The following is an 18935-nucleotide window of genomic DNA, read 5'->3' on the forward strand; positions in this document are numbered from 1 at the left end:
CCCATTTACCATTACATAACTCTTCCCCCAAATTCTAAGGGGAAACAGGCTGTAGGCCGAAAACATAAAATTTTATTATTATTTTTTAATTTATTTGTTTAATATCTATAGCAATCCATCTCTAATTGATTCTGGGCTGTGAACTCTTCTAAAACATATGTGTGTTGTTGCCCTTCCCACCCACCCCCACTCCCATAAATTCTCTAGATAACTAGTCCTTCCCATTATAATAACGTCAGGTGGGAAGGAAGGAAGGGTTTGTCCATAGATTTCGTTTAGACATTTTCTTTCAGAAACACCATCTCCCCCAAAATTTGAATTCTGCCCTCATCCCAAAATGTGCCTGTCCTCATGTACCTTTTATGAAAATGGAACAGTCCCCCAAACATTGTTCATATGGTTATTCTAAAACTAAGGGGTGACAGGGAATAATGAAGAAAAGAGAGTCTTATTTCATGTGTCTCTGGTAAAGTTTTCTAAAGTCAATCTAAAATGGGGAGAGCTTTCCACCATCTATTTAAGTCATTGTTTAGTGTGGAGGGAGGCCGTCTTGTATGTGGATATATAAAATTCTGCCTTCGGTTGATATTTCAACCTAAAAACCTAAATTTGGGTTACTGGCAACCTAAAACCAAAAAGTAAACCAGCCGGAATAATCACAAAGTGAAATACATCCTGGTGTTCAAACAAATGTCTGGTGCTCTCTCAAGCCACTTTTTATATGCACAATATGAAATGCAGCTGAACTTTCATGGAGTTGGAATCATGAGTTGATATGTAAGGATCTAAAGTACAGTTCTGCTTTAACTACCTACCTCCATACTGGATAAGTGCTAAATAAATTGTGGTGTCCTGTTTGCAATGTTGTTGATGGTCTGACAGAATAAAGAGAGCAATAGAAACAGTATTTTAGAGACAGACTATTAGGGTTCAAATCATTTGTATGTTTATTTAACAGAATGCTTAGAATTCCATGTATGCAAAGTGTTTCAGTGGGAAAGTCCATGGAAATTTGGATTCCTTCCCCAGCTGCTGAATCCACTCCATCTATCAACCCAATCAGGAATTGGAGTCAGCCTTGCCCTGGAAAGGAAACAATGAAAAGAAGTTATCAACATAGATTTTTCAGTAGTGTGTGTAATTGCTATGTTGTCTTTGACAATTGAGTGTGGCAATGCTCACATAACCATTTTCAAGAACAACTCTAAAAACAAAAAACAACTTTTAGGGCACGTCTTTATGAAAGTTCTTTTTGAGTGTTTTTAACATTCTAAATGTTTACTGATTGATCCCAATAACGAGCTCCAGTTTCTCCTATTGCTAGTACAGAACCTAGATTGCAAAGTACTTACCAGTGATTTTACATTCTTTTAGGCATTCTTCTTCAGTTAAGAAGTTGTTTTCATTCCCTCCACATCCACTATAAACAAACATTGTACAGGTCCCAGTTACTGTGTCGAAAAAAAAGCGAATAGTAGGTGTTGCGCATGATCCTAGTTTGGGGCAAAATGTGCATTTCTCGGGAAATAGTACTGAAATTGAAAAGAGGTAAATAAGACAGACTTTCCTTTTTAAGGAAGTCTAGAAGATCATCACATAAAAATATATTGTGTTCAGACTCCAGAGTACAGGGTAACGTGTTTATCTTCAAGGGTGTCAAATTGGCGGCCCACGGGCCAGATACATCATGTGCAGGCCATGCCCATCACAGCTTCGCAAAGGGAAGACGTCACAATACATTACATAATGACAATGTGATGCAGGAATTTGACACCCGTGATCTACTGGGAAACTAGATCCTGTGAAATCTGCTCCAAATGTCAGAAAAAGCTAAAACAATTTGCCTGCCTTAACATAGTGAGAACACCCAAATTTGGGTCATTGCCAATTGCCATTAGAAGTCATGTAAGTGCAGCCTGGCAGATAGCCCTCAAACAACTGAAGACCAGCTTGGCAGACAGAAGCTTCTGTACCCCTAAGAAGAGGCAGCAGGCCCCCATTCCTGAAATCAGCCTGCTGGGACAGACTGAGAATATCATCAGGGAGAGGTTTCCTCCCATTGGCTTGAAGGTTAGAGCTTGTATTCCAACAGACAGAAGGAGTAAGCCTTTCTGGAGCTGGGCATTCAACACTTGGAGGGGGCACCTGGAAGGGGGGGAGTGTCCATTCCCTTTCCCCCCTCTTCCAACCACTTCACATGGACCTTCCCTTCGCCCAGATTTAAGTATTTATACAGTCTACTTAGGGTGGGTTTCCAAAACTGAATTTTTATTGTCTTTCTATAAAGATTGTGTAAAAAATTAGCACTCACCCTTCTCCTAGAAGAATGAAATATTATAGGAAATGTTAAAAAGGCAGAATATTATACCTCCCTGGATGAGAAAAGGGGAAACATGCTCTTGGAAAGCAGCCCCCGCCTTTGTTGATAGCCCCAGAAAGACTGGTGCCAACCTATCTACAAGACAAAAGGCTGGGCCAACTTATCTACAAAACAAAAGACCTTCACCCTCAGGACATGCTAGGATTAGCCCTCACTCAAGATCCAAACTGGGACAAAGCCATTAAGCCCAATATTAATTGCCCAACACCCTTTCAGAGCACAGCCCTCTTCATTACATCATCACCCAGCAAGATTCAACAAAGCCTGGGACTCAAGTCAATCTGTAAAGTTACCCCTGCATGGTTCCATGGGAGTCTGACAACCAATCAGAATACCTGCCCTTACACAGGAACAGGAAGCTGCAAGGCATGGTCCTCCCTCCCCCCTCTCTCCCTCCCTCCCTCCCTCCCTCCTCAAGTGCCAGGACCTCAAACCATGTGGTCCCATCCACCATTAAACCATCTTTCCAAACAGCCTCCATGTTTCCAGTGTCTTTCTCCCCACTTGGAACTGGAACTGAACTCAGATGGACATTTCTTCCAACAATTTAAACCAAGTAGGTCTCTATAATTTTGCTCAATAGCAGGAATTATGAACCCTCGCATACAAAGGGGGACAGCGGTGGTGGAGGAAATAGGATGAGATAGGACAGATGCCAGTATAGTCAAAAAATGCCAGGTCTATGTGAGAGAGTGAGCCAGACAAATTCTCAAAAGTGAATAACTATAGAAAAAAAGGCCCAGTCTATGGGTAGGTCCGCAGAGATAGAAGTCTCACTCCAAATGCTGCAAGAAAATTCATTGGCACTTGAATGCAGAATAGCAGGATATTGGCAGAAAACATTTTCATGCTTTAAATAGAATATAATACATTTTCCTTCATGAAGCATTGCAAAGCAATATGGATAAAAGCATTTCCAGGCATTATATCACATGTTAGAACTGACATTTCCTGTGAGGGATATATATATAACTTCCTTTCATTTTCCAGTATTTTGCTTTATTAATTAAGTGCAGAAATCCTCACAGAATGCTGCAAGAAAAAACAAGAAAGCCGCCTTTCTGGTAGTTCTTTAGGAATTACTATTTTTTATTTCTGCATGTCACCCCTAATTATTCTTTTCTTTAGACTAGCCAGACCCAAAACCTTCAACAGTTTTTCATATGTTTTAGTCTCCAGGCATTTTGATCATCTTTTTTTCCCAAAGTCTCAACATCTTTTTGTAGTATGGTGACCAATAATGTAGTATTGGTTGTAGTATGCAAGGTGTGGTCTTACTAGGGTTTGTAAAGCATCACTAATAATTTACGTGATCTTGATTCTATGCCTCTGTTTATATAACTCAGGATTATATTAGCTTTTTTTGGCTGCTGCTGCACATTGCTAGCTCATATTCAAATGGTCATCCGCTAGGACTCCAAGGTCCCTCTGTTTTTGAGTCATGTCTCACTTAATCTATACTTATACCTTTGATTTTTCCTGCCTAAATGTAAAGCTTTGCTTTTCTCCACATTAAAATTCATTTTGTTGCATGGGGCCCATTGTTCCAGTCTGTCAATATCTTTTTGGAACTTGAATTTATCTTCTGGGGTATTGGCTATTCCCACCAGTTTAGTATCATCTGAAAATTTGATGAGTTCCCCTTCTTTTCCCTCATCTTGGTCATTTATAAAGATATTGAAGAGATTTGAGATCAATGATTGTAGACAAGAGTGATATGTTATTTGTTTTAATGGTTATGACAAGGCAAAGATGAACGTTTCTACCTTACCAGAATTTTGACATGTAGCTCTGCATTGAGACCAATATACAAAGTTGTTTTCATTTCCTCGACATCCGCCATAAGCGAATACCTCACAGTTCCCAGTTGCTGCATTAAAATAAAAACGATGAAACGAAGCTTTGCACTGTCCTACTTTTGCAGGAAGATTACATATCTCTGGAGTGTCACCTGAAAATGTAAAGAGGAAAATAAGATGGACTGTCCCCCTTAAGAAAACCCGGAAGATCATTGCATGAATATATATTGTATTCTGACTCCAGACTACGGGGCAAAATGAATATTTGAGCATTTACTGGAAAAGTAGATCCTAAGCAATCAGCTCCAAAGGTCAGAAAAAGTTAAACCTAATATAGTGATAATACTCAAATTTGAGTCATTGCCAATTGCCATTAGAATCCCTCAAATAACGGAAGACCAGCTTGTACTGAAGCTGCTGTACCCCTAAGGAGGAACCAGGTCCCAAATCCTGAAATTCTAGACTTCTGGCATGAACTGAAAGGGTCATCAAAGAGAGGTTTCCTCCCATTTACTTGAAGGTTAGGGCTTGTATTGCAATAGACAGAGGGACAAACCTCTTCCAGAGCTGGCATTCAACACTTGAAGGAGGGGCATCTGGAATTGGTAGGTAGGCATCCATTCCCTTTCCTCATCTTGTAAAGATATCACATGGACCTTCTCTTCAACTAGGTTTAAGTATTTGTGGTGTCTGCTTAGTGTTGGAAAATTCATATATTGTTCACTTTCCAGTTCCCAAATACATTGCTCTGCATGTTGGTATGGCTCAAAAACCATAGGGACTCAACGATAGTGAGAGGAATCTTTGACCACAACATTACAAAAAATATACTGAGACTTTGGAAAAGATACAAAGAAAGATTTGGGTTTGGATAGTCTAGAGAAAAGAAGGACTAGGGGTGGCAGTATTTCAGTATTTGAGAGGCTGCCATAAAGAGGAGGGGGTCAATTTATTTTCCAAAGCACCAGAGGGCAGGACAAGAAGCAAACATTCAAGGAGAGAAAGAACCTGAAATTAAGGAGAAACTTCCTAGCAGTGATGTCAATTAACCAGTGGAGCAGCTTGCCTTCATAGGTTCTGGGTGCTTCATCACTGTAGGTTGTTAAGAAGAGACTAGACAGTCACTTGTTTGAAATGGTATAAAGTATCCTGCTTGAGCAGGGGGGCTGGACTAGAAGACCTCCTAGGTCCCTTACAGATCTATTCTGGTTCTGATTCATCTGCTGCTTATTGATGTACAAAAAAGAGTAGCGAAGGTTTTAGGAAAACTATATTATTAATAGGAAAGCTTTTTTTTTTTTTTGCATATTAGCGGACCATTGGAAAGATTTCACTTTCTTCCTTACCATGACTTTGACATTCTGTTATGCATTTGTTTAAAGATTTGAAGTTGTTGTCATTGCCTCCACATCCGCTATAAAGGAACATCATACAAGTCTTGGTTCTTGTGTTGAAAAAGTAGTGAGGTAGATGGTGTTCACATAGTCCTATTGTAGGGGTATGTGTACATTTCGTGGGATATACATCTGAAAGTGAAAACAAGAAAATAAGACAGACTGTACCTTTTAAGGAAATCCAGAATATCATCTCATGAAAATATACTGTATTCTGACTCCAGAGTCCAGGGCAACGTGAATATTTGAGCATTTGCTGGAAAAGTAAATCCTGAGCAATCTGCTCCAAATATCAGAAAAAGTGAAAACACTTTGTGTCCCCTAACATAGTGAGAACACTCAAAGATGAGTCATTCCCAATTGCCATTAGAAGCCCTGCAAGGAACTGAAGTTCAGCCTGGCAGACACAAGCTCATCTACCCCTAAGTAGAATCACCAGACCCCCCCCCCTTCCTCCTCCATTTCTGAGACCCCAGACTTCTGGGAAGGATTGAAGTCATTAGGGAGCACTTTCATCCCTTTTCCTTGAAGGTTAGGACCGGTATTTCGGGAGATAGAGGAGAAACCCTTTCTGGAGCTGAGCATTCAACACTGGAAGGAGGGTATCTGGAAGTGGAGAGTTAGTGGGGCCATTCTCTTTTCTCCTCTTCCAAAGACTTCACATATACTTTCTCTTCAACCAGATTGCTTAGGGTTGAAAAAATCATTTGTTGTTTATATACCAGCTCCCAAATACATTGTTCCTTGTTGATGTATAAAAAAACAGTAGGTGTAGGTTTTCCAAAGAATGTATTATTCATAGGAAAGCTAATGAAAGGAAATAAAACAAAAAATTGTTTTAACTTTTTAAAACTTTGTCAGAATGTCCATTTCTCCAAAATTTGAATAATGGTGACATCCCACAATGGTTACCCCTCAATTAAGGACCGACTGAAATACTGCAGAAAAGGAACTTTTATTCTGTTTGTTTCAGATGATCCAGTCCAGAAACTGGCTTCGTAAAATAAATCCCATTTGTTAAGAGTCCTTCCAACATCCAACTCTTTTGTTAATGTTGGAAGAAAAAGGGACATTTTCATGCAGATTGCATGTAGGTACGGAGGGGGGAAAAAGTCTTTATTTACCTACCTACAGAACAGGCATCCTGAAAGCAGAAAATGAGCAGTCCAAAAGTCAGCAGCGTGCAGTTCAAGTGAACCATGGTGATGAAAACAAGTTTCTGATGCAGAGTTGAGCCATTTTATTAATTATGCAACAGTGAAGTACACCTGGGCATTCATGGGGTTGGAACACCAAGGTCCAGTTCCCCAAAATCTGAATAATATTTCACAGTTGAAAATAGTTACTCCAAGGACCGATTTGGAATGCCACAGAACAGATAGTTTTATTAGGAGTCGATAAGTTTCTTTAGAACGAGGGGTCGACTTTTTAGAAGTTTATTGATTGTTCATGTAGCTGGAACAAAGAGGTCATAAGTAGCAATCCTGAGTACAGTTCTACCTATCATCCATAAGCAGCTCTATATAGGATATGGCAAACTCTTATTGCAGTTATTTTTTCTTATTTTGTGACAGACCGGCAAGCCCAAACTTCTGTCCAACTTTCTACCAGCATTTGAATGGGTTAAAATTTGTTATCCCATCTTTCATACACATTCTAGGCTGGAGTACTGCAATGTGCTCTACATGGGGCTGCCCTTGAAGAGTATTCGGCGACTTCAGCTAGTCCAGAATGCGGCCGCGCGAGCGATTGTGGGTGCACCTCGCTTCACCCACATAACACCTATCCTCCGCGAGCTGCACTGGCTACCTGTTGATCTCCGGGTACGCTTCAAGGTGCTACTTGTCACCTACAAAGCCCTTCATGGTAGTGGATCTGGGTACTTGAGAGACCGCCTACTGCCAATTACCTCCACTCGACCAATTAGATCCCATAGATTAGGCCTCCTCCGAGTTCCATCTGCCGGTCAATGTCGACTGGCAACCACGCGGAGGAGAGCCTTCTCGGTGGCAGCTCCGACCCTATGGAACGATCTCCCCGTGGAGATTCGTACCCTCACCACCCTCCAGACCTTCCGCACAGCCCTTAAAACCTGGCTGTCCCGTCAGGCCTGGGGTTAAAGACCGTAACCCACCCAAATGGTATGAATGTTGTGCTTTTAATGATGTACTGTCATGTGTTAATCTGTTTGTTCTCCCTTCCTTCCGAATTGTAAGCCGCCCTGAGTCCCCCCAGGGAAAAGGGCGGCATATAAATAAACTACTCATACTACTCATACTCATTTTACAATGTGCCATGTCCAGCTTGCCCTCTGATAAAGAGACCAACAATGAGCATTCCAGAAAACCCGTATGAACTGTTCTCTCCCCCCCCCCCCAATAAATTATCAAGATAACTAGTGGCGTCCCTCAATTATCTCCTCCCATTTACGTGAAAGCTGCCCCTCCCTCGGGAATCTGGTTCACACTCACATCTTTTATGCCTGCTGTGGAAGGAGCAGATTCACTCTCCCTTACTAGGCCTTGGAAACATCACACCAATTATGGAGTGTTCACATCTATTCCTGCTTCCCAGAGCATTACATGTCACACATTTGTTGAAAAGATCTGCAAGGACCTTCCCAAAGATGTGTTCCCTTTGTTTTTATGTCTTTTATGTACTTATCCCACCTCTACCATTTCGCCATGTGATTTTATTCCTTTAAAAATTTCAGTTTTTAAGTTGTTCTTAAATGTTTGACTTTTGAATTAATTTGATAAATATCTTTATTTCAGTTAGAAATAAGAAAGTAGGATTACAGTGGATCTGCAGGTTGAACATTACCTGTCCCTTCTGTTATAATAATGTGGGAGGGAGGGAGGGTGGGTTTGTCCATAGATTTGGTCTGAGTTATGCCCTCATCCCCAACGTGTCCCTCCTCATCTTACTAAATGCCTTCCTTGAAAATGGAACAATCATACAAGCATTGTTCATACTGTCCTTTATGCTTATCCCAAAGTAAGAGATGACTGGGAATAATGCATCTCTGGGTATCCATTCCGGTGAATAGTTTTCTAAAGTCAATCTAACATATGGGAAGGGAACTTTCCACCATCTATTCTGTTCAATGTCATCATTCGTTGGTGTGGAGGGAGGCGAGATTGTGGATACACAGGTATCCACAACCTACAACCACAATTGAGCCCAAAATTTATGTTGCTAAGTGAGAAATTTGTTAAGTGAATTTGCCCCATTTTATGACTTTTCTTGCTACGTTTGTTAAGTGAATCCCTGCGGTTAAATTAACAACCAAGTTGTTAATGAATCTGGTCTTCCCATTGATTTTGCTTGTCAGAAAGTTGCAAAAGGTGATCCCATGACCCTGGGACACTGCAATGGTCATAAATGTGAGTCAGTGGTCAAGCATCCGAGTGTAAGTCGTGACCATGAGATCATAAGTCTGAAAGGTGGTCATGAGTCACTTTTTTCAGTGCCATTGTAACTTTGAACAGTCACTAAGCAAACTGTTGTAAGTAGCAGACTACCTATCCACAACTGGTTGGAAAAGGTACCCAAATTTTGTTTGGAAGCAACCTAAAATCATAAAGTGAAGAACTCCAAATGAGCATGCAGTAAAATACTGGTGTTGAAAACAAGGGGCTGGTGCTCAGTCAAGCCACTTTTTATACACACTATAGTAGGAGTCCCCAACCATTGAGAACCAGGCTGCGCAAGCAATGGCCAAACAGCTAAAACTCCACTCCTGTAGAAAACACCCTCAGGGAACCAGTAAGGTAGACCAGTAAGCATTCCATGCAACAGCCAGAACTGCAGAACAAAGGACCTCACCAGAGACAGTCACATCTATCCTGGATGAGCCCCCACTTGTAATGCTACCCCCAGAAGGACTGCAAGAGTTTAGCTTCCTCTGTCCCTTTCCCCTTGAGTGCTTGTCGTCTTTTGACTCACAGCCACTGATGTAGCATCTCTGGACCTCTCGTTCCAATTGTTTGCTCAGTCACCTCTACTCACCGGGTTCAACTCATCTACCCATTCTCCTGGCCTAACACTCCCTCTGGTCACTGTTGTGTGAAACCATCCCTTCCCTCCCCCACCGCTGCTACCACTAACCCTACTGATCCACAGAACCGGAAATATTGGGGACCACTGCACTGTGGGAAATCCAGCTACATAGACATTCTTACAGTTTAAACAATGAGTTGATATATAGGGACAATACTATGTATAGCCTACTCACTATGATCTGCTATAATTACATATCTTCATAGTGGTTAAAGGTAAAAGTTCACACATATGTGCTACTCATTCCTGACTCTAGGGGGCAGTGCTCATGTCCGTTTCAAAGCCGAAGAGCCAGTGCTGTCCAAAGACGTCTCTGTGGTCATGTGGCCAACATGGCTCATGGAACACTGTTATCTTCCCACTAAAGGTTGTCCCTATTTTTTCTACGTGCATTTTTACATGCTTTAGAACTGCTAGGTTAGCAGAAGCTGGGACAAGTAACAGGAGCTCACTCCATTACGTGGCGTTAGGGATTTGAACCGCCGAACTGCCGACCTTTCAGATCGACAACCTCAGCATCTTAGCCGCTGAACCACTGTGTCCCTTCATTAAGCTTAAGCAGTGCTAATTCAGGTTGTTGTAGAGATAATCTATACATTCATTTGAACTGCCTGGACTCTTGATTGTCTGTGCTTGACACCGATTCTATTATATATAGGGAGGCAGACAGGTCCTCAAAGGTTCATAACTGAACAAGAAGTCATGTCTAAGGCCAGGTCCACAGAGGTGGAAGTCTCACTCCAAATACTGCAAGAGAATTCATTGGCATCTTGCAAGAAAACCTTTTCATGATAATATAATGCTGTAATGTTATCATACATTTTTAAATGAAGCACTGCAGGGCAATTTGGACAAAGAAAAGCATCTCCATGCTTGCAATACAATAAGAATAGCTCTTAGATTTATATACTGCTTTATAGTGCTTTACAGCACTCTCTGAGCAGTTTGCAATGTCAGCATATTGCCCCAATAATCTGGGTCCTCATTTAACTGACCTAGGAATGATGGAAGGTTGAGTCAACCTTGAGACCCCTAGGATGAAACTCCAAACTGTGGGCAGAGTTAGTCTGCAATATTGCATTCTAACCGCTGTGCTATCAGGGCTTCTGACTGACTGATGTGACTTTTTCTGTGGGAAATATATAATTTCCTTTGATTTTTCAGCATTTAGTTTAATCCGAAGGTGTTCCCCTTTATCAATTGAGTTCAGAAATGTTCCCATAACCAATTGCAACGAAAACAATAAAAACAAGAAATCTTTATGGCACTTATTTATGAAATTTCTTAAGCCCCAGTTTCTCCTCTCACTAGTCCAGGGCTTGGATTACAAAACTGAGATAAAGGTAACTTCAAGTAACTAAAGAGTTTGCAGATCAATGGTAGAGGTCATTTGTTACAATTCTGTGCAAAGGCAAAGATTTCAGTTTCTTCCTTACCAGAATTTTGACATTTCCTATTGCATTCAGCCAAAGTTAAGAAGTTATGTTTATTCCCTTTACATCCACCATAAATGAAATATTCACACCTCCCAGCTTTTACATTGAAATACAAACGAAGATTAAAAGCTTTGCACGGTCCCTTTTTATGCCAGCGTTTACATATAGCTGCATGTGGATTTGAAGGTGCTGGAGAAGAGAAGAGACAGACTGTTTGTCAGGCCTGCAGGCCAGCATTAAAATATAGTGTGTTTTGGCTCCAAACTGCAAAGCAGGAGGAATATCTGAGCATTTATTGAAAAAGTAGATCCTGAGAAATCCTCCCCAAGTATCAGAGAAAGTGAAAACACTTTCCCTGCTCTGCCATGTTGAGAGTGCCCCACTGGAAGCCCTCCAAGGAACAAGTTCAGTCTGGCCAATGCAAGCTGTTCCACTAATAACAAGAGCCCAGGGCTTCCAGACACCCCCACTCCTCATTTCTGAGATCCCAGACTTCTGGGGACTGGCTGAGAAAGTCATCAGGGAGAGCTTTCCTCCCATTTGCTTGAGGGTTAGGGATTGTATTCCAGTAGACTGAAGGAGAAACCCCTTCTGGAGCTGGGCATTCAAAACTGGCAGGAGGGACGCCTGGAAGTGTCCCTTTTCTATTCTCTTCCTTTCTCTTCCAAAGACTTTACACGTACCTTTTCTCCATCCATGTTTAAATATTTGTGGCATCTGTTTGGTTGGGAAATTCATATGTTATTTATATCCCAGTTCCGAAATGCATTGCTTTGCATCTGTTGTCCTTATTGATTGAAAAAAGCTATACAGCAGAATATCTACTTTGTAAGGAAACTGACAGAAGATAATGCAAGAAAACGTCTACTGAGATGTAGTTTAACCTATCTATAGTATGATAGGATCTCTAGTTCCCCAATATTTGAAAAATTCTCGCATCCCAAAATGTTTTCCTCAGAACTAAGGACTAGCTGGGAATACTGGGGGTGGGTGGGGGTGGGGTGTTATTATTCTGTATGGCTTGGATGATCCATTCCAGAAGGAACTTCCTAAAATCAACATCATATTCTGGGGGCTCTTTCGCCATCAAGCCTGTTGTTAATGTGATCATATCTTGGAATGGGAGGGAGCGTTTGCAAGCGGATTGCATGTAGGGGTTGAGGGAGAAGAAAGGTCTTACCTACCTGCATCTGGAAAGCAGAAAATGAGCAATCCAAAAGTGAGGAGCGTGTAGCTTGAATACATCATGGTTGTGAAAGTATCCATTGCTGAGTTGAGCTATTTTATAGATTGCTCAACAGGGAAGTAAACCTGGGCATTCATGTAGTTGGAACAATAGTTAGGCTTATATACCGCTTCATAGGGCTTTCAGCCCTCTCTAAGCGGTTTACAGAGTCAGCATATTGCCCCCAACAATAATCTGGGTCCTCATTTTACCCACCTCGGAAGGATGGAAGGCTGAGTCAACCTTGAGCCTGGTGGGATTTGAACAGCCAAACTGCTGAACTGCAGTCAGCTGAAGTAGCCTGCAGTGCTGCATTTAACCACTGCGCCACCTCGGGAGGTCATGCCTAGGGACCCTGAGTACAGCTCCACCAATCATCCATAAACAGTGCTATATAGGGTGTAGCAAATGAGTAAATAATTGTACCCAAATTAAATTGAAGGAATGAGGAAAGGGATAAAAAGGAAAAAGCTACAATGACTTTGCACCTCACTCACTCTCTTTCTATCATTGTAAACCGCTTTTTGTTTTTACCACCTCCATACTTTGCTGTTTATTTCCGCAAGAAAGTTCTCATCTCATTCTTTCCAAGCTTGCATCAAATCCAGCCATGGTACTCTAAATATTTGCCCTCCCCATGAACCATTCGCTTTTTTTTTTATTTACTTGTTTTGCAGTTCTATTCCCATTAATTTACTTGACTGAATCACTCTCATTCACTATTGTATTCATTACTGTCAACAAACTCTTGACCTGTTGCTTCTTGCTCTACCACACCAATAGTTTATGCATCTCTTTCCGATGCAAAAGTGGTGAATATCTGTAGCTCGAGTGTAGTACGAGGGTGAAGGTTCATCCTCCAAGCTTGTGCATTGGTTTCAGAATGTTTCTTTACCAGGCTAAGTAACATCTTCAGCAGAATTTAGGGAATGTCAGGGTCAATTTTCTTCTATGTCATCATACTTGGGTGTGGAAAGAGAGAGACAAGGTTGTATCTTGATACACACCGCTGGGGGTTGGTTGGGGAAAGATCCCTAAATTTGGGCGAGAAGCATCCTGAAACCAGAAAGTGAAGACGTCTGAATGAGCATGTAGTGAAATATATCCTAGAGTCAAGGCACTTTTATATTGCACTATAGCAGTGAGGGCTAAACTTTTTCCCATTGCATGCCAAAAGCGAGGGGAACGCAGGTGGGTCGTGCGTGGGTGTGCCCACACCCATTATTTTATGTGCATGACACTCCATGCACATGCAACACCCCCGCATGCATGCGTGTGCACCTCCCACCCCCTCCCCCGCTTTTGGTGTGCATTGGAAAGCCAGAGGCTTTCTAGGAGCCTGGGGAGGGCAAAAATGGCCTCTCTGCCCTCCCCCCACTCCCGAGGCTCTCCGGAGTCTTCAGGAGGCTGCCCTGAAGGCTCTGGAGGGCAAAAAACAACCAAACATGCAAACCGGAAGTTCAGACTTCCGGTTTGCATGTTGGGCCATTTTTCTCCCTCCAGAGACTTCAGGGAAGCTTCCTAAAGGCTCCAGAAGGCGAAAAATGGCCCTACTGGCAACCCAGAAGTCTGTTCCCGAACGTCCGGTTTGTGCGTTGGGTTGTTTTTCGTCCTCCGGAGGCTTCAAGAAAGCTCTGGAGGGAGAAAAACGGCCAAAAATGAAGGCCGAAGTCAGGCGCTGGAGCTGACAAACAAATGGCTCCGTATGCCACCTGTGGCACGCATGCCACATATGTTTGCCATCACGGCACTTTAGGGAAATATAGCTGAAATATAACTGAAAATATAGCTGGACATTCATGTACTTGGAAGCATGAGTTCATAAATAGGGTCCTTGAGCACAGTTGTGCTATAACTACAAACTGTTCACACTAGAGGTGGGTTGCTCCCGGTTTTCCCGGATCCGCCAAACCGATAGTAGTGGCGGTGGAAGGCTCCGCCCATCTACCAGGACGCTTCTGCACATGCACAGAAGCGCTGCATGGGAGCGCACACGGGAGCATGTCCAAACTGGTAGTAAAAAAATTGGCAACTCACCGCTGGTTCTCACTGGTTAAATCCTGCTACATAGAACATAGCAAAGAGTAAGAAATAGTGCACTTGATATATGGAACGCATGTGGAAAAAGTTGGAAAAGAACCTATATTGCAAGTTTTACAATCTTATGGCTACATTTATGATTTTCATTATCCTTGAACCCTGAGTGCAGTTCCTGACTGATATATCTCAAATTGATTGAGGGGAGGAAGGCCAAGCCAATATTCCTGGCAGATCAGATGCTTCGTATTCTCTACTACAATAAAACACCTTGGAATATTTCTTGAACCTGATATATTCATGGAAAACTATGGATTGGTGTGTCCTATTTGCAGTGTAGTTGATAGCCTGGCAGAATAAAAACAGCAGTACAAATTCTACTTCAGAAACTGGATATTAGCGTGTCAAACATTAATATGTTTATTTAAGGGGCTTAGAATCGGATGCAAGCAAGGTGTTTTAGCGGGAAGCACTGTGGAAGTTCGGATTTCTTCCTCAGCTGCCGAATTCACTCCATCCCTCAAAGGGATGAGATCAGGAATTGGAGTCAACGTTATCCTGGAAAGGAGACAGAATCAAAATCAAGTTGCCAGCAATAGGAGAGGCAAGTATGTCATTGGTTCCTTAGTCTGCTCTCGCTTGTAGGGCAGCCCCCTCCTCAGCAGGAAAAATGAATGTAGTCAGAATGAGATACGGACCTTAGTAAGTTTTCTCTCTAAATATAGGTCCCTCCAGTGTTTCTCTTATTTCTTTATTTTATTAACAATGAGATATCCTGATGCAGTATATGATGCCCTGCTTCACAGCAGGAAAGAAGTGGTGCCAAAACTGAGTTTTTTCTTGTCTTTCTAGAAAGGCTGGAACCAAGTAGGTCTCCATGAGTTAACTTAATAGCAAGAATTATGGACCCTTCACAAACAAAGTGGGTCTGCGTAGGTGGAGGAAATAGGACGAGTAAGGAGAGATGCCAGGATAGCCAAAAGATGCCAGGTCTATTATAGAGAGTCAGCCAGACAAATTCTCAAAAGTGAATAACTAGAACAAAAAGTCAAAGTCTATGGCCAGAGGTGGAGATATTATTTCAAATGTTGCAGTAAAATTCATGAGCACTTAGGTGCAAAGCAGCAGCATTTTTCCAGAAAAACATTAAAACATATACAGTACATTTTAATGGTACATGATACTATTTCCTTCATGGAGCATTACTGCAAGGCAGTCTGGACAAACAAAAGCATCTCCAGGCATTACACGACTTCCAGTGAGGAATATATAATTTCCTTTGATTTTACAATATTTTGCTTAATCCCAAGGAGATCCCTTTTAACAATTGGGTGTAGACATCCTCACAGAACTCTTTGCAGAAAAACAGTAAAAACAAGCTTGCTTTATGGCATTCCTTTATAAAATGACTTTTTGCATTTTTATAATTGTAAAAGATTTCCTGATTTTGCTGATTGCACCCATTGAGAAATTCCTCACTAGTCCAGGGCCTGGATTGCAGAACTGAGATTAAATTAACTTTAGGATTAAAGAATTTTCAGATCATTGATTGATGGACAAGACTAAAATAAGATTTGTTTTAGTAATGTGCTGAGGCAAAGATTAAAATTTCTTCCTTACCATAAGTTTAACATCTAGCTCTGCATTCATAGACATCTGGGAAGTTGTTTGCATTCCCATCACATCCACCATAATTAAACCTTTCACATGTTCCAGTTGCTGTGTTGAAATAGTAACGAGGAACACTAGCTTTGCATGGTCCTACAACTTTCGGAAGTTGACATATATTTTGAGATATAACTGAAAGTGAAATGAAGAAATTAAAACAGACTGTCCCTCTTAAGGAACCCCAGATCATCACATGAGAATATACTGGATTCTGACTCCAGAGGGCAGGGCACAATGAACATTGGAGCATTTATTGGAAAATTAAATCCTGAGAAAACCTCCCTAAACCTCAGAGAAAGTGAAACGCTTTGCCTGCCCTCCCACGATGAGACGCTCCACTTTGTGTCATTGTTTTAGCCGCCAGTCCCTATGTTTTAGCCGCTTCTGTTTAGGGCTTCCTAAAACCAATAATATATTCTGGGGGCTCCTCCATCGCCACCCTGTTCTTTCTATGATCTTATTTTGGAAGGGAAAGGGGTGATTGCAAGCAGATTGCGTGTAGTTGTGCAGAGAAAGGAAGGACTTATCTACCTACCTCGAGAAGAGCTGAAAATGAGCAGTCCAAAAGTGAGGAGCATGTAGTTGAAATGCATCATGGTGATGAAAATGAGTATCCAATGCTGAGTTGAGCCGTTTTATACTTTATCCAACTGGGAAATAGACCTGGGCATTCAAGTATTTGGAACACCAAGGTTCCATTCCCCCAAATTTGAATAATGCTCACATCGCCAAATGGTTACTCCAAAGACCAATTGGGAACAGTGAGAAAATCAGTAAAAGTCCATTTATTGATTTCTAAAGTCAATTGCTCATTCATGTGGTTGGAACAAGGAAGTCATTCATAGCGACCCTGGGTACAATTCCACCTGTCATCCATAGGTACGGCTTTATAGAGCATAACAAATGAATAACAAAATGTACCCTAATAAATTGAAGCCATGAGGAAAGAGATAAAAAGGAAAAAAAACTAGAATGACCACCTCCCCTCACTCTGTTTCTTTCTATCCTTGCAAACCATCTTTGTTTTTTACCATCTCTGTACACGGCTATGTATTTACACAACAAAAGTGTCTAATCTTTTTCAAGACTCTGCTCTTATCCAGCCATGACTCTGAATCTTTGTCTTCCTCATTAACTTTTTGGTTTTTCTCTTTTTACTTTTTTTGCAATTTGATTCCCATTTATTTACTCTTCTTCACTGAATCACTTTCATTCACTTTTGAATTCATTTCATCCCACAAACACTTGACCCTGTTCCTCCTTGCTCTACCACAAAAATATTTTAAACCACCCTTTTCCATGAGTTTTTCTTTCTGGGGTATTCCTCCCGAGCTTCCCGATTTTCAGTTCCATATAACAAAGTAAGCAAAAGCTTACTCTTATTACAGTCATTTTGCCTTCCTTCGTCAAGCCCAAACCACCATCTATCTTTCTTCCAGCATTTCAATACGTCAACATGTCAACAGGCATCATCCCATCTTTACTCCACGTTTTACCAAGTATCGTTGCCAGCTCTGCCTCTGATGTGGAGACTGAGCTGCTGCAGGATGATGAGTTTCTGCTGCCCAGCAACTAGGAGATCCTCGCCCTTCCAAATAAGCAACTGGGGGGGCTGCTTCTATTTAAGGAGAGCAGTGAGCTCAGGCCTCTCCATTGGCCAGAACCGATGGTTTCCCCAGACTCCGTGTGCCTTGCCTCCTGACCTGAAGCCTTGCGACTTCGACTCTGGCCTGATGGAAGCCCCCCAAGTAAACCAGACAGGAAAAACAATCAGCTCACTCTGTTTTATTGTGAGGCTACATTAACAGAATCCTAAGAGTCTGAAAGTACAAAACTCCCACTATCTCATTTTAATCATTGACAAGTTAGGGTGAATCCTTTTTAAGTTTCTTTTATTGTCTGTTATAGAATTATGGACACAACCTGATTTTATCTGCTCTTTAGGTAGAGAGCCCTTCTTCTCCTCATTTCCCAACTTCATTCATGTACACTCTTATGTCAACTTCACACACTCCAAATCCCAAACTCCCTGGGGAAATTGGTTATGGTCTGTGAGAACCATTTATTTCTTTATTTAATATTTCTATTTATTTGTTTTTGCATTTCATTTCCATAGCAGTCCATCTCAGTTGACTCTATCCTGAGAACTCTCCTAAAATGTACGTGTGTTTTTCCCCTTCTCCTCCTGGTAAATGCTCAGGATCACAAGTGGCATCCGTAAATTATCTCCTCCCATTTATGGGGCACCTGCTCCTCCCTTGGGAATCTCTTGGTCTCGGTCAGACCTTGTATTCCTCGTGTGGAAGGAGCAGGTTTATATCCCATCACTCAGTCTCTTGCTCTTCCTGGGGGTCTCTCCACACCCAGAGATGGAGTCTCCTTGTTTGTCTTGATTAACGTTTAACTCCTGTAAGGCCAGTAGGTGTGTTTGGACAGGTGTGTTTGGATATTGGTCATGAAAGCAATAGACCCGTTATGGAGTTACTTGTCTTTTCCAGAACACTCTGTATCCCAAATTTGTTGAAAAAATGTGCAAGACTAGATGTATTCCTTCCGTTCTTGTGTCTTTTATGCACTTATCCCACTTTCCTTCATTTCTGCATGTAGCTTTACTGCTTTGAAAATTTTTGTTTTTGTGTTGTTCTCATGCCAAATGGTGTCCTTATTGCTCCTCTACCTAAATGGCTTTCATGAAAATGGAATAGTCTTCCGAGTATTCTCCATATTTATTCCATGCTTCCATGCTTATCCCAAAACTAGGAGGTTGCTGGGAATAAAGAAAAAATTGCTATTTTATATATTCTTGGTCATCTATTGCAGGGAACAGTTTCCTACATTCAAGCTTAGAATTAGTGGAAGGGGAGTGTTCCACTGTCTATTCAATTTCACATCATCATTCTTGGGTGTGGAGGGAGTCCACGTTGTATGTGGATG

General features: G+C 41.6%; 1 long non-coding RNA gene across 1 annotated transcript; it reads right to left on the minus strand.

The window, feature by feature from the left end:
* Nucleotides 1-14731: 14731 nt before the first annotated feature.
* On the minus strand, nt 14732-16654 carry LOC116517106. Its single transcript, XR_004256420.1, has 3 exons — nt 16537-16654; nt 15954-16133; nt 14732-14891 (listed from the first exon to the last, which is right to left on the minus strand). It is a non-coding gene; the product is annotated as an uncharacterized LOC116517106 (long non-coding RNA).
* Nucleotides 16655-18935: the final 2281 nt, after the last annotated feature.

This window comes from Thamnophis elegans, chromosome 13, assembly GCF_009769535.1.
Source record: "Thamnophis elegans isolate rThaEle1 chromosome 13, rThaEle1.pri, whole genome shotgun sequence".
In the NCBI taxonomy this organism is placed as follows: Eukaryota; Metazoa; Chordata; class Lepidosauria; order Squamata; family Colubridae; genus Thamnophis; species Thamnophis elegans.